This window comes from Tamandua tetradactyla, chromosome 9 (genome assembly GCF_023851605.1).
Source record: "Tamandua tetradactyla isolate mTamTet1 chromosome 9, mTamTet1.pri, whole genome shotgun sequence".
Taxonomy (NCBI): Eukaryota; Metazoa; Chordata; class Mammalia; order Pilosa; family Myrmecophagidae; genus Tamandua; species Tamandua tetradactyla.
This window is the reverse complement of record NC_135335.1, coordinates 23,484,986-23,500,033: the sequence shown is the minus strand read 5'-3', so window position 1 is coordinate 23,500,033 and position 15,048 is coordinate 23,484,986. Positions and strand designations below refer to the sequence as shown.

At 33.9% G+C, this 15,048-nt stretch overlaps 1 pseudogene; it reads left to right on the top strand.

The window, feature by feature from the left end:
* Window positions 1-606: 606 nt before the first annotated feature.
* On the top strand, window positions 607-2,466 carry LOC143645622 (olfactory receptor 4P4-like; annotated as a pseudogene).
* Window positions 2,467-15,048: the final 12,582 nt, after the last annotated feature.

The window sequence follows — 15,048 nt, the reverse complement described above, 5'->3', positions numbered from 1 at the left end:
ACTTATTCCTGTAGTTGAAGCTTTCTTAGAACTTTAACATTTATCCAAATAGAGTGGGGACATTCTTAAACCCCTATGGGAGCACAGCATAGCAATATTATTATGTTATATTAGAATTGGGGTCCTCCCATTCAAAGGCAAATACTTCTTGGAATTCTGGGCCTAGAGGTATGCGGTAGAAAGCATCCTTAAGTCCAATACAATAAACCATCAGAGATTCCCAGATAGAGGAGTTAGTAATATTATTAAGAATTAGACCCTGCTGGGTGAATATCTTCCACTATTTTATTAATAGTCCTGAAGAGCTGCATGAATTGTTAAGCATTAGTACCAGATTTCTGGAGAGACAGAATAAAATTTTGTATAGAGATGGGCATGGTTGAATTAATTGATGCCAGAGGAATATATCTATTAATGGTTCTATGCCTTCCCTGGCTTTCTTCTCCAGAGTGTACTGTTTCAAATGGTGTGGGTGGGTGGTCGGCAAATCACTACCCAGATCAGTTCAGAAGTTCTGTGACATCCTATCAGCCAATACCTTTGGTCCCACCTTCAGGAGAATGTCCTGCAGCATCTCAAGTCAGGTCTCCATACTTCAGTGTAGTAATGCAGCTGGAAGAGCACTGGCTGGTTAGGTGGAACTTCAATGTTTATTCTTTCTGAGGAGAAAGCTATTTGAGCATTTAATTTGGTTAGTAGATTCCATCCTAGCAGTAGCATAGGGCATTCAAGAATTTAATAGAAGCTATGCTTTAAATTGATACCCCAGGTGAAATACAAGGGGTTGTAGAAGAGTTTCTGTGCCATGACTCCAAAACCACAGTAATAGCCAATGACTTTGGAGACACGGTATTGTTTTTCATTTAAGACAGAATAAATAGTACTATTTTCTACTAGAAAGTCAATTCTTTCTCAGCATCACAGTTTCTCTGGGCTCTTGGTGGGAAATGTTGATGGGAGCCATTGTGTTTAAAAGTACCCCTAGACCCTACCAGTTCTGTTACTCCTGCTCTCCATGAACTGGGGCATTTGGAAGGCTCACCTGAGAGCAACTCTTCATTCCTCTCCTTTTTATTGATTCAGACACTCCCATTTTTAGTGTCTTCTGTCTTTATAATAGGTGCATTGTTATGGCCCTAAAGGGTAGTGGCCTTTCCTCTGAGTGGACAGAGGATGGTTGCATAGTTCTTACCTAAGGTAAGAAAATTATAGACCAAAGTCTCATGACTATAAATGTAAAAATCCTGAACAAAATACTAGCAACATGAATTCAACAGCACAGTAAAAGAATTATACACCATGATCAAGTGTGCTTTATCCCTGGCATGCAAGTGTGATTCAACATAACAAAGTCAGTTTAAAGAATGCACCACATTAACCGATTGAATATGTTTGATAAACCTATGGAAATCATCATGAGATAGACCAGGAAAGACACTTCTATTAAATACCAGATTTTCATTTTCTTCATACCTGGAATCAGTCCATTAAACATAGGTTCACAAAACATTTCTGACATTGACTTATATGTTATGTCTTTTCAGGCGACTGTAACTCAATTCCATTTTATTGGACCATGGGAAACAGAATAAGGTCACTGTGTTTATTCTTTTGTGAATTTCCCAAAACAAGCACATATAAATGCTGTTTTATATTATTTTGTTACATTGCTATTTGGATGGTAAACTTGCTCATTATGATTTCCATTTCATGCAGTCAGCTAACTGACCAACCCGTGTATTTCTTCTCTAATTACCTCTTACTCTCTGATGTTTGCTACACATCCACAGTGACACCCAAACTAGTGACTGACTTACTGTCATAAAGTAAGACCATTTTTTATAGTTACTGCATGATACAGCTGTTTATCATTCACTTCGTTGGAGGCATTGAGATCTTTATCCTCATATGGATGGACTATGACTGCCATGTGGCCATCTCCAAGTCCCAGTGCTACACTGTCATGAGCAGGTGGAGGTGCAATGCAATTATCACAGCTTCTTATTCTAGGGTATTCATACACTATGCCAGTTAGTTACTTCTCACCATCTTCTTACTCTTCTGTGGTCCCATCAAGATAGATCATTTCTTCTGTGCTGTGCATCCTTTACTAAACTTGGTCTGTGCAGATACATACAAATTTGGTCTCTTGATAATGTGATTGCTTTTGGTGAGTTTTGTGATTTTGATGATATCTTATTTCCTGATATTATACATCATCAGAGGTTACCTTGCCTTGCAGAAAGCCACATCAAAATTATTTCCACTTGCAGTTCTCACATGACATTTTTGATTCTATTCTTTGCATTTGTTCTCTTCATTTACATGAGACAAGCCACAACTCTTCCAGAAGATAAAATGTTTTCTCTTTTTGATACCATCATCACTCTTATGTTCAATTCTGTGATCAACTCACTGATGAAGTCAGAGATGAAGAATGCCTTGAGGAAAGTGTGGTGTCATTGACAGTGTTTCACAGAGAAACAGCATCTATGCTGTAGGGCCATTGCCAAATTTCACTCTAGGCATTGTTCCGTAAGTGCCTACTCAACCTTGAGCCTTAATATAGATTTAGAATAATAGATAAATGCTAGTCAAGAGTATGCAAACACCAGCCTAAAAGCATAGATAAGAGTCTTCAGCCTTTGCCAAGACCTCTTGGTTGGGCATATTTGATTTATTTTCTCATGGCAATTTTTCTTCTACTGTCTTTACACTTATACTTTAAATCTTCTTACTTTTATTATTTAATTTGACAGTATAAAGAAGTTTTATCTGTCCTCCTGCAATTGTCTTAGCAAAACCTAACTGTAAGCCATCTGATAGAAATGAAATTTTTAGATTCCCAGTTCAGAATCACAGAGCAGAGTTTAGAAGCATGTATTTTCCAGCTAAGGCCAATAGATAAATGAGTGGCTATTTCAACATTTATAAATCCTCTTTTATAAACTTTGAAACATCTTAATAAAACATTAGCATCTTTCTGTTCACACTGAAAAAGTTGCTTCTACTAAGATATTTTCATCTGCTCCCACAAAATGAAACACATAATATCCCCAAACTTTGGTAAGTATCTGAATAATGTTGATATGTTAGTTTCTCTTCTAGTTCAGATTGCAGCACAAATGAAAATCTGTACTGTAAACTTTAGACTGTAAAATTAGCAATAAAATATTTCATATAAAATAAGTAAATAAATAATATATAAATTCATATATTATAAGCTGTGGCACTCAAAGGAAAATATACATTGTTAAAACAGCTCTTTCTGCTGTCATTGTCAACAAAAACATCAGATTTTTGTTTATATTTATATATTTATTTCTTTCCATGTATGTCTCACCTTCTCTTTGCTTTCAGCCTGACATTCAGCTATTTTTGATTCATTATCAAGTATTTTCAAGACTCTGAATCTTTGATGATCCTGACATTTTTGCTGCATTATTTTCCATTAACTATAGCTATTCATCTTGAAAATTTCGATAGATCCTCAGAGAATTTCATGGGTTTCAGATATTAGTTATCCACCCTCATTGTGTTGAAACACACAGTAACAAAATACACATCCACTTATTTGTTAATTGATTTAGTAGGGGCAGAAGGAGGTTAAAATATCAAGGTAGTGATCTCAGTTACCAATTAATAAAATAATTTCTGTTTTCCTCTTTAAAAGCATAAGGTTATTGTAACTAAGACTGCACATCAGCTAAGCTAAATGGTGGGCTGGGAAGGAAATATTCTGTAAATGGGGTCTTAGCATAATAGTAAAAGGAGCTACTTTCACTTATATCCTTTGAGTACCATAACTTTTCTTTTCTGCAAATTGAAGAAACTATCATATGTTGGTCAATATATCCTTAAGGATAAAGCCCCATATTTTCTACATGTTGCCTATACGTAGACATTGAATGTTCAGGATCTATTTCACCATTGTATCATACTAACTGCTTCAGCATAATGGGGTGATGGTATGACCACTGAGTGCTCTATGCAATGTGCCCATTGCCATACTTCTTTTACTGTTAAATAAGTTACTTGATTAGCCCCAATACCTTGTGAGTAGCATCATGGTAAATAAAACATACCATAAGTCCAGAGATTATGTCATTGCTACAAGTATTGTGAGCAGGGAAAGTAAGTGTGTACAAATATTATCTTTAAGAAGTATCTATTTCTGTGAGTACAGTACAGAATCTGCCCCTTTCAAGATAGAAGGTTTTCATTGTAATCAACTTGGAACCAGGTGGTTTACAAGTTCTACTGTATATTGGACACTGTTTTGATTTACTAAAGCAACTAAAATGTGATATGTCAGAAATGGGCAGGCTTCTTTTGCATACTGTGTAGTGGGGGTCATATTTCATTCTTTTCCATATGAATATCCCATTCTCACAGCACAATTTGTTTATTTTTTTTGGAGTTATATGGGCCAGGAATTGAACCTGGGTCTTCTGCATGGCAGGCAAGAATTCTACCACTGAACTATTTGTGCATCCCACTACCAATACATCCCACTATCTTTGCACCCCTGGATTGGTTTTTAACAATAAGGGCTTATTAACTTACACGTTACCATTCTAAGGTTGTAAAATGTCCAGATTAAGGCATCAGCAGGAGGGTAACATCTCTAAAGGAAGGTAGCTGGCATCCGGGACACATCTGTCACATGGGAAGTCACATGACTGGCATCTTCTGTTCCTTCTCTCCTGGGTTTCATTGCATTCAGCTTTTAATTCCTATGGCTTCCTCTCTGAGCTCTGTGTGGGTTCTCTCTTAACTTCTCCAGGAACGTTTTTCTCTCTCTCAGCTCTCTTAGATTTTTCCACTATCATAGAGGATTCTAGTAAAAGAATTAAGATTCAACTTGCTTGAGATGTGTCACATCTCAAATTGAAATAACCTAACTGAAATGTCACACACATAAAAGGTCTGCACCTACAGGAATGGATTAAAAGAACATGGTCCTGGGCGGGCCGCGGTGGCTCAGCGGGCAAAGTGCTTGCCTGCTATGCCGGAGGACCTCGGTTCGATTCCCGGCCCCAGCCCATGTAACGAAAACGGAGAAACAAAATACAATAAAACAAGAAAATGTTTAAAAGATGTTTCCCTTTCTTCCTCTCTTCCTTCCTTCTATCCTTCCTTCCTTCTCTCTGTCTTTAAAAAAAAAAAAAAAAAAAAAAAAAAAAAAAAAAAAAAAAAAAGAACATGGTCCTTTCAGGAGTACATAATAGCTTTCCACCAGCACAGACACACAATCTTGGTTTGAAAGAGGCTTATTTTCAAAATTCACCTCATCTATATTTCTCATCCCAAATGCTCTTATAATATGACATTGCCACTGCTCCAAGAAATTTCTGGGGTCAATTTTTCCCTTCCTGGAAACTATGGGGGCCATTGTCATTTCTTTGACCAATATGATATATCAGAACTGAATATTTGTGACTTCAAATTCTAGGTATTAAAAATTTTCACTTTATTCTCTTGAATTATTCACTCTTGGAACCCAGCTGCCATGTTGCACAGTGCTCAAAATACTGCACACAGAGAAACCATATGAATGGGCCACACATGAGTTTTCATGGCCACAAAACTGTTGAAGTCTTAGCTGAATATCTGAAAGAAAAAAATAAAGATCTTAGGGAAGTACTAATTAAAAAGAAATTAGCATGGGGATACAAGCATAGTTCAGTGGCAGAATTCTCTCCTGTCATGTGGGAGACCCAGGTTTGATTCTCTGTCCATGCACTTCCCAAAAAATGAGCAAGCAAAGCAAAACATACAAACAAGCAAAATCAACAAATGGCGCTGTAAAAATGGGACACTCACATGGAAAATAATGAAATTTAATCCCTCCATACACCATACAAAAAAAAGAAAAGAATAGAACTCTAGTATATATAAGTATCAGAATAAAAAACACTTAAAGATTAATAAATATAAATTAAAATTGAATAAATATTGATGAAATTCCAAGGCATTAAGTATAACAATTTTAAACATGTATGGATATAGAAGTTTATAGATTTAATGTGATATAAAGGACAAATAGGGCCCAGTCAAAACAAAGATTCTAGACTGCACATTTCACTGAAGTACAGATAACTTAGAAAAAATCATATTCTGATGTACATTGATTTTCTACAAATTTCAAACCTTCACTTTATAAATCACCTCATCTGATGAAAATAATATCAAAACAATATTTAAGCAAAAAAGTGAGTCAAATTGAAGTAAAAAAGCATATAATGAAACAACTCACACAGAAAAGTATATAATGAAATAGCTAATGTATACAAACATATAATGAAATAACTAACAAATTAAAAGCTCATAATAGAAATTAGGTAATTTTTATGCCAGAAAGAAGTCAAAAGTGTTATTTGTTTAGGTGTATGCAGACTTCTGATTTGAGATAAGATCATTTGCATCTGAATAAACCGCTGGAAAATTTCATGCAGAAAAATGGGGCACGTGGTGAAGTGGTCCAGTCACAAGAGTCAAGCAAAATATGGCCAGGTAAGGTTTATTGTTAGTGTTGAACATTAAATGGCTATCTGAAAGGAAAGAAAGGCACAAAGTTAATGAACTAAAGTATTCAAGATAAAGACCTAGAAAATTTCCAGTATACACAAAAGGAAATAGAAATAAAGACTATAGGAAATGAATGAATTAAATCGAAAAAAACACTATATAAAAAATGAGCACATTCAGATGTTTTCTACAGGTATACAATTTCTCATCCACAATTCAAAGAATTATCTGAAAACCATTCTTTCCATTTAGTTTGTAGTGAAACTTAACTTATTATCATGCAATTTGATATATACTATTAACAAGCTTCATTATGAAGTGCTACCCCAGATACTTTTATGACATTATGTAATATATAGTTTATTCTCCATATTACCTTTTAAAACTTTAAAATCCAAAATTCAGGAACACATCAAGACAAATGTGTAACGTAATAATTATGAATCTGCATTTGAGAAGACCACTGCTGCTACAAAAATTATTTATATTCATAAAAATGGAAAAATTAAAATATATGAAACATAAAAACTGATTCCAGATTAAAAAGATTAAAGTTTCCTTATTCACTTAAAGTAACATTAACTTAAAAAAAAATAGTAAGACACCAGGCCCATGGAGTTTTTTAGCTAGTTTGCTAAACATTGAAGGAACATATCATTCTATTCCTTTTTGAACTGTTACAGAAAAATATATACAGAAGATATACTTGTAAATTTACTTTAGAAAAGGAGTATAACCTTAACAACAGCAAAAAACAACAAATAAAGTAGTGGGATATGGTCTAATCTCAGTTGTAAATATAGACAAGAATCTAAGCACAATATTAGCAAAATGACTTCAACAACATTTGAAAATCTCTTAACATATCACCACTAACATATATTTACTAAGAATATGTGCTTACCCATTAGAGATTCACATAACAAGGAGAAAATCTTTTACCATTACAAAAACTGTAAAACAGCTATGGTAGATTTTTTTTGTAGAGGAGGATAAGAAAAATTCTTACATGATACAGACATGATATAAAATATTAAAAAAACAGTGAATATCATGTTCAATGTTGAGAATTTAGAAATATTCCACTCAAGGTCAGGAATATGTAGGAGATGTTCACTATCATCATTTTATTAACCATTATTTAGTGATCATAGGCTAGGCATCATATTATGATAAGCAGAAGTATAATGTCCAAGAGCAGGATAGGAAAAGTTAAACTAGTATTCCCAGTCAATGTGAATGTCTCTACAAATAAATACAAGCTGCAGCTATAATATAAGAACTTTGAGGGGATTATTTAAAGTTTTTAGAAATAAGATTAATATGGAAATTCTGCTTAGTAAATGAGAAAAAGAAATTTCAGATTAGTAGCAGAATGATGACTATTAAATTATTGAAGCTGAGAAAAGTCACATTTCATGTAAGAAACAGAAAGTAAATTGTATCTTCATCTCACACCATATACAAATCCATTTCCATATGGATTATAGACTTAAAATTAAGAGGCAAATACATTTTTGAAAGAAATTATGATGTACTGTATTCATCGTGTCAATATTGTGAAGGATTACCCTAATAAAACAAAATATAAGCATGAAGAGAAAAATGGAAATTTTACTGTATTGAAATTAAGAACTCTGCTTATTAAAAGTCCATCATAAATAGGAGGGAAAATAATCCCTAAACCAGAAGAGGTACTTAAAATGTTTATGATTTGCAAAGGATTAATTTCCAAATTTTATAAACTATATACCATAACAAGACAAAAAATAAACACTCTATTAGAAAAAATATGCAAATGACATAAACAGGCATTTCACATAAAAGAATACCCAATTCTTGTATGAAAAGATGATTAATAATCAGGGAAATGAATATTAAATCATGATTTAATATGATTTCAGTCCCACCAGTTGGCAAAACATATGATTATAAAAGACCATATTTAGCAAGAACGTGGAATGACAGGTACTCTAATATACTGTTTATGAATGTTAATGTTTACAAAATATTCAATGGACATTAATTATTAAATTAAGCATATGGCATATGCTAAGACTCAGGCAATCAGGTAATATTTTTACATGTGAAAAAAAAACTTTTGTACATTTCCACCAAAATAAAATTTCAAAATACTTAGTTCGTATTGGAAGAAATGGGAAAATGGGAATGAAAAGAAAGAAAAAGAGAGAGAAATCAATTGTTCAATAGTAGAGGAATGGACAAATAAAATATATGCTATTCATACAATGAAACACTTCAGAAAGAAAAATGAATTAAGTAATAACATTAAGCAGATACATGAAACTCAAAATGAAATTTCAAAGTAAGGAAGTCATTCACAGAAGATTCGAGATATACATCAGGTAAAATTAGATAAACTTTTTTTTCAGGATGCATATGTATGCATGATTACCATTGATGAATTATGAGAAAATAAAAGAAGGGACTTAAAAACTCACAATTCTGAAAGGAAGGAATACTTCAGGAAAAGGAGTTTTGAGACACTTGAAAGTACTGGTCATGTTTTGTTTCTTCACCAGTAAAAAGGAATTCATTTTATTTTGAGTCTATATTGTTTATATATTATATAATATTTACACATGCACATAACATATATATACATATACAAATATATGTATATATAAATAAAGGAATAGATAAATAAATATATACACTCACAAACACATAAATATATTTCATTTAGGATATACACTTACCATTGATATTATACAACACAATGATGTGTTGGCGAGCAGATAGTGATGAAATAAAATAGTTAATTAGAATAACCAACTGGGAAATTTTTTCAGAAGCCAATATAAAATAACAAAGAAATAAAGGTATTAGTATAACTGCTATATAGAATAATCAATATATATGCATAAGTGGAATTACAGAAGTTGAGAAATAATAATAAAAAAGTTTAGTCACTTTCAAATTAAGAATGGTTTAATAATTTGGATTAATATTCATCATTCACTGATACCCACTGATGGATAAACAATTTAGCTGAAAATAAACATCTCAAATACCACAGTGTAACATATGAACTTTCATACTTGAAATGGTTGTGCTTCCCCTGGGTTACACTAAGACCTGATTTTTAGTTTTCATGAAGAAGCAATGAAGTATAATGTGTAGGAGCTTATGGAGGACAGGTGATCAATGGAATTTTAGCTAAGGTCCACTTCAAAGTGATTGCAAGACCAATTCTATGGTTATTTGCCTAGTTCCAGGGGGCATTATCAGAATAGATATATTCAGCAACTGACAAATACTTTCAGCAAATATTTTTTCTCAATATCTATAAATAAAGACCACTAAAATTAGTTTGCTTTCCAATAGTAAGGCCAGCAATATGCCTTCATTGTCCTAACTCAGGGATATGTCAATTCACCAGTCACAGGTAATAATTTGTCCTTTAGAATCTTGATGTCTCTCCTACCTAAAAGACACCATACTGGCCTATTATATTGATAATACTATACTGATTGGACATAAGGAATAAGAAGTAGAAACTACACTATACTTATTAGTAAGATATTTGCATGCTAGTAGATGAGACATAAATCTAACAAAAATTCAGGCTTCCCACCTAAGGGAAATTTCTAGATTTTCCATGTGGAGATAGCCCTTCTGAGCTGAAGGATAAGCTATTGCATTTTATTCCTCCTACACACAAAAGAAGATACAATGCTCAGTTAGTTTCTTTGGATTTTGGAGTCCCCATATTCTTCCTTTGGATACGCTTCCCCAGCCCATATACAAAGGGACCTGAAAGGCTGCTGTTTTTCAATGGGGACTGGAAAAAGAGGAGGCTCTACAACAGGTCTAGGCAGTTGTTCAAGCCAGTCTGCCTCTTGGGCCATATGATTCAGCAAATCCAATGGTGATTGATGTATTAGTGGTAAATAGGTTGCTATGTAGAGCTTTTATCAGTCAACATAGGAGAATCACAGTGAAGAACCCTTAGGGTTTCTGAACCAAGTTCTGCCATACTTTGGAAATAACTACTCTTCATTTAAGAAACAGCTTTTGGCCTGATATTGAGCATTAGTAGAGCCAAACATCTCGCAATGGACCACTAACTTACCATAAGACCTGAGCTTCCCATAATGTACTTGATGTTGTCTGATTACCAAGCCACTAAATCAGGCCTATGCAGCAGCACTCTATCATCGTAAGTAGAGCTTGAGCATGAGCAGGCTACACACCTATGGAAGAAGGTGGGAGCACCTTATGAACAGTTGACTTAATAAAAGAAAACTCTGGACTGGTTTCCAGATATTTCTGCCCAATTTACATATATCATGTAAAAATAGACATAGTATCACTACAGTCCCCTTGTGAGGCATCCCTGAAGGACAATAGTGAGGGGAAATATTTCAAATGGGCAGAACTTTGAGCAATGCAGAAAAAAAGGTTGTTCATTTTTCTTGGAAGGAGAAATCGCTAGATGTGCATTTTAATAGATTCATGGTCTGTGGCCAGTGGTTTGGCTAGGTATTACAAGAATTGGAAAGAACATTATTGGAAGATTGATTACAAAAAGTTCTAGGAGAAGTATGCAGGGTGATGTTTCTTATTGGTTGAAAAACCTGAAGATATGTGTATTCCGTGTGAATGCTTACCAAAGGGTGGCCTCAGCAGAGCAATATATTAATATTCAAGTGACAAGTAGGATCTGTTCTATGGTTAATAATCTCTTTACTTAGGCCTTCATGTTATTGCCCAATGGGCTCATAAACAAAGCAACAATGATGATAGAAATGGAGGTTGGATATAGGCTCAGCAATGTTTTAGTTTCCTTGACTGTTCTAGCAGCAATTGGTTAGCATAAGCAATGGAAATTTATTTGCTCATGGTTTTGAGTCTAGGAGATATCCAAATAAAGGCATCATCAAGTTGATACTTTCTCCCCAAGGACTACAGACTTCTGTGGCATGTGATCCTGGTCCCTGGCTTTTCTGTTATATGTTCATGAACATGCCAGCCTACCCTGGCTTCTTTCTTCTCTTTAAGGCTCCATATATTTCAGCTGCAGTTTGTTTCCTCTGTAGATTTCTCTGTATTTGTCTTAATATCATTTTACTTATGAAGTGTTCCAATAATAGAATTAAGACCTATTCCAATTGAGTTGGAACATATCTTAAACTGAAGTAACTCATCAAAATTTCTTACTTACAATGGGTGCACACCCACAGGAACAGAGAAAGTTTAATAACATGCTTTACTCTGGTACAGAGCTCCAAACTATGACATTCCACTGCACATGCCTCCCAAAGACATGTTTAGCAAATTACATTCATTCCAACCAAATATCCCCAAAGCTTTAAATCATTTCAGTAAAATATGTAACATAGGAAGACTCATCAAAATTAGTTTTAGGTGTGGTCTGTCCTGGGGCACAATTCTCCTATGTATAGCTGCAAAACCTAGACACAAGTTATCTGTTTCCAATATGCAATGCTCAGATAGGCATAGAATAGACATTCCTACTCCAAAAGGGAGAAATCGGAACAAAACTAAGGGCCATAGGTTCCAAACCATTTCCAAAACTCAGCAAGGCATTGATTCACACAAACTTTGGTATTGGCAAGCCTTAATGCCATAGAGCAAATTGGAAACTTATAAAGATGAATTTCAATTTCCCAAGAGTAGCTTGCTGGCTAAAAGAGTCATAAAATCTTTTTTTCTTATTTCTGAGATCCTCAGCATGGTTCCTAAGAGATCTAACTGTTTGGATAAGGAGCTTCTCTCCCTCCTGAAGCAAAGTTCCATTTTTTTTGTATATGCAATCAGTCTCAGTTGCAGACAACTGGATATAGATGTAAAATATTTTAAGGAATACCTTCAAAGTAACAATCATACCAATGCTTGCTGGAACACAAAACTGGTTGACATGGCTTAGCTAAGTTAACATAAGAAATTGACTATCAGTATCCACATTTTGTCAACTTGGCCTACATAAACATTTCCTTTTACCATAGTTAATCTCCATAAAATACAATAATCTGTATATAATACAGCTATAATTATGAAAGTTGATAATTTTAATTATAACTACCATCTTCTACTACCCTTTCTATTTCCCCTTAGTCCTCAACAATTATCTCATTTGGTCATGATTATTTTCTTGGTGGAGTGAACTAAACCTAAAGTGCTGGAACTATTAATAGAACTGCCTGAGCTCAGTTGTGGTAGTTCTCTATCAACTTTAATTGTGAGGCAAGATACTACTAAGAAATGCCACATGGGATGTCCTGTAATCCAGGTATTCTATTTCTACTATGAGGTAGCAGTCAAATTTCCCTTTGACAATCAGGATCTATCACTTCAGTCTGTAGAGTAATGTGATCATTCTATCTTCTTATATTGGGGGATTAGCACACTGTGTCAGTCAGTTTCTTCTCACCTTCTTCTTACCCTTCTATGATCCCAATGAGATAAATCACTATTTCTATGATGTGTATCCTTTGCTGAAATTGGCCTGCACCAATACATGCAGAATTGGTCTCTTATTAATAGTCAATTCAGGTCTGATTGCTTTGTGACTTTTGTGATTTTGACGGTATTAAAGACCATCAGGGTTTACCCTGCCGAAAACCATAGCAAAGCTCTTTCCGTGTGTAATTCTCCAATAACAGTTAAGCTATTCTTTGTGCCCATTTTATTCATTCATATTAGACCAGAAATAGTTTTCCCATGCAAAGTGCTCTTTTCTATACCATAACTGCCTTCAGCCTTCTGATATATACTCTTAAAAACTTAGAGATGAAGAGTAAAATGTGGTGCCATTGGTGGATTTGGAAGGGAAGTAGCTTTGTGAGATAGGTGTCTATTAATTTTGAGCTCTATAATTGGCCTGGAATGATATGCAAAATGTAATCTTTAGCATTTACTCAGACCTCTTCTTTTCTGGTTACTTTTTATTTTCTCATGTTCATTGTTTCTCTGTTAACATCATGTACTTTCCTTAAGCCATCCTCATCTTACATTAACATTTTATTTTGACAACATAAGCATGTCTTTTCTCCCTCCTTTTGTACCTTTATTGGCAAAAAGTAACAGGAAGCCATATGGTAGAACAGGAATGTAGTTTTTTTGGTTTCCAGTCCAGTATCAAAGAACAGAGATTAGTGGGGTATATCTTTGAACTGAATCTGGAAGATAAATGAGTAGAAATTCTTAACCCTTTGGCTATTTAGCATTCATTAATACTTTTCTATATGTATTGAAATTCCATAATAAAACAATAACATCTTTCTCCTTCCACAGAAAAAAATAAATCTCCAAAGATATCATTTCCACACATAAAGAAAATATAATGTAATCATTGTTTTTGTAGATCTATGTTGATAATGTTAATCAAAATTTCAATTTCTCTTTTATTTTGGTTACTTGAAGAATCTGTAGCATATGATTAGATTATAAAATTAACTACTGAAAAATGTACTATGTGAAATAATAGAGAAAATTTAATTAGTTCATATGTATAATATACATATGCATGTGTACACAGATATACACATTTAATTACAGATATGTATAAGTATTTAAATCCAGCTAGCAAAGAAAAATATGCATTTGTACAACAGTCATTGTTGCTGCAATGGGTTATGAGATTTCAGTTGATCTTTATTGCTTACATTATTTATTGTTTTATTTTTTAATTACCTTTAGCATTTGTACTGAAATTTTAAAAGATGTCTTAGAGAATTCCATGGATAGAGGATATTATTAATCTCTGCACTGATTCTGATGAGGGCAATCACCAAACTCCCACTGTTCATCAGTACAATAAAACCATCCCTTTCTTTTTCTGTTAGTTTAAGAGGGGCATGAGGAGCCCCAAATTTCCAGGATTTATTTTCAATTACCAATTCAGTAAAAGCACTGCTGTGTTCCCTGTTGAAAGCTTTTGAACAAAGACCTAAAACTCATTGAGCTGAAAATGGTGGGAGAGGAAGCAAACATTCTCTAATTGCATTGTTAATGTAATAGTAAAAGGAACTACTTGCATGCACATCCCTTGACATTGATAAAAGTTTATTCTGGCTATGGAAGTAACAACATCATGTTATTTGCCAATACGTTCTTAAACATGAAACACCAGATTTTCATGGTGATTTCTCTGAATTGGTACTTTAACATTCAGTAAGTTATTCCACCATTTTACCATATCAGCTAAAACAAAGTAATGTGTGCATGGTTAAGACAAGTGAATTCTTTGAAGTTGCATGCACTGCCACATTTATTTTACTGTGAAACCTGTAACTTATCAGACTCAATGCTAGATGTGTAACATGATGAATAAGACATTCCATAAATTCATAGAATATACTCTTATAATTTCCATCTGGTCAAACTATCTGGCAAGACATCCAGAAAATGGAGGCTTATAGTGAGAGAGGGATTATTGTTAGAAGAATCAGAGAGCCACCAAAGTAGATGAGTCTAGAGTAACCAAGTTATCCAGTGAAGGGCAAAGTATGCATAGATAAGGCTGATACT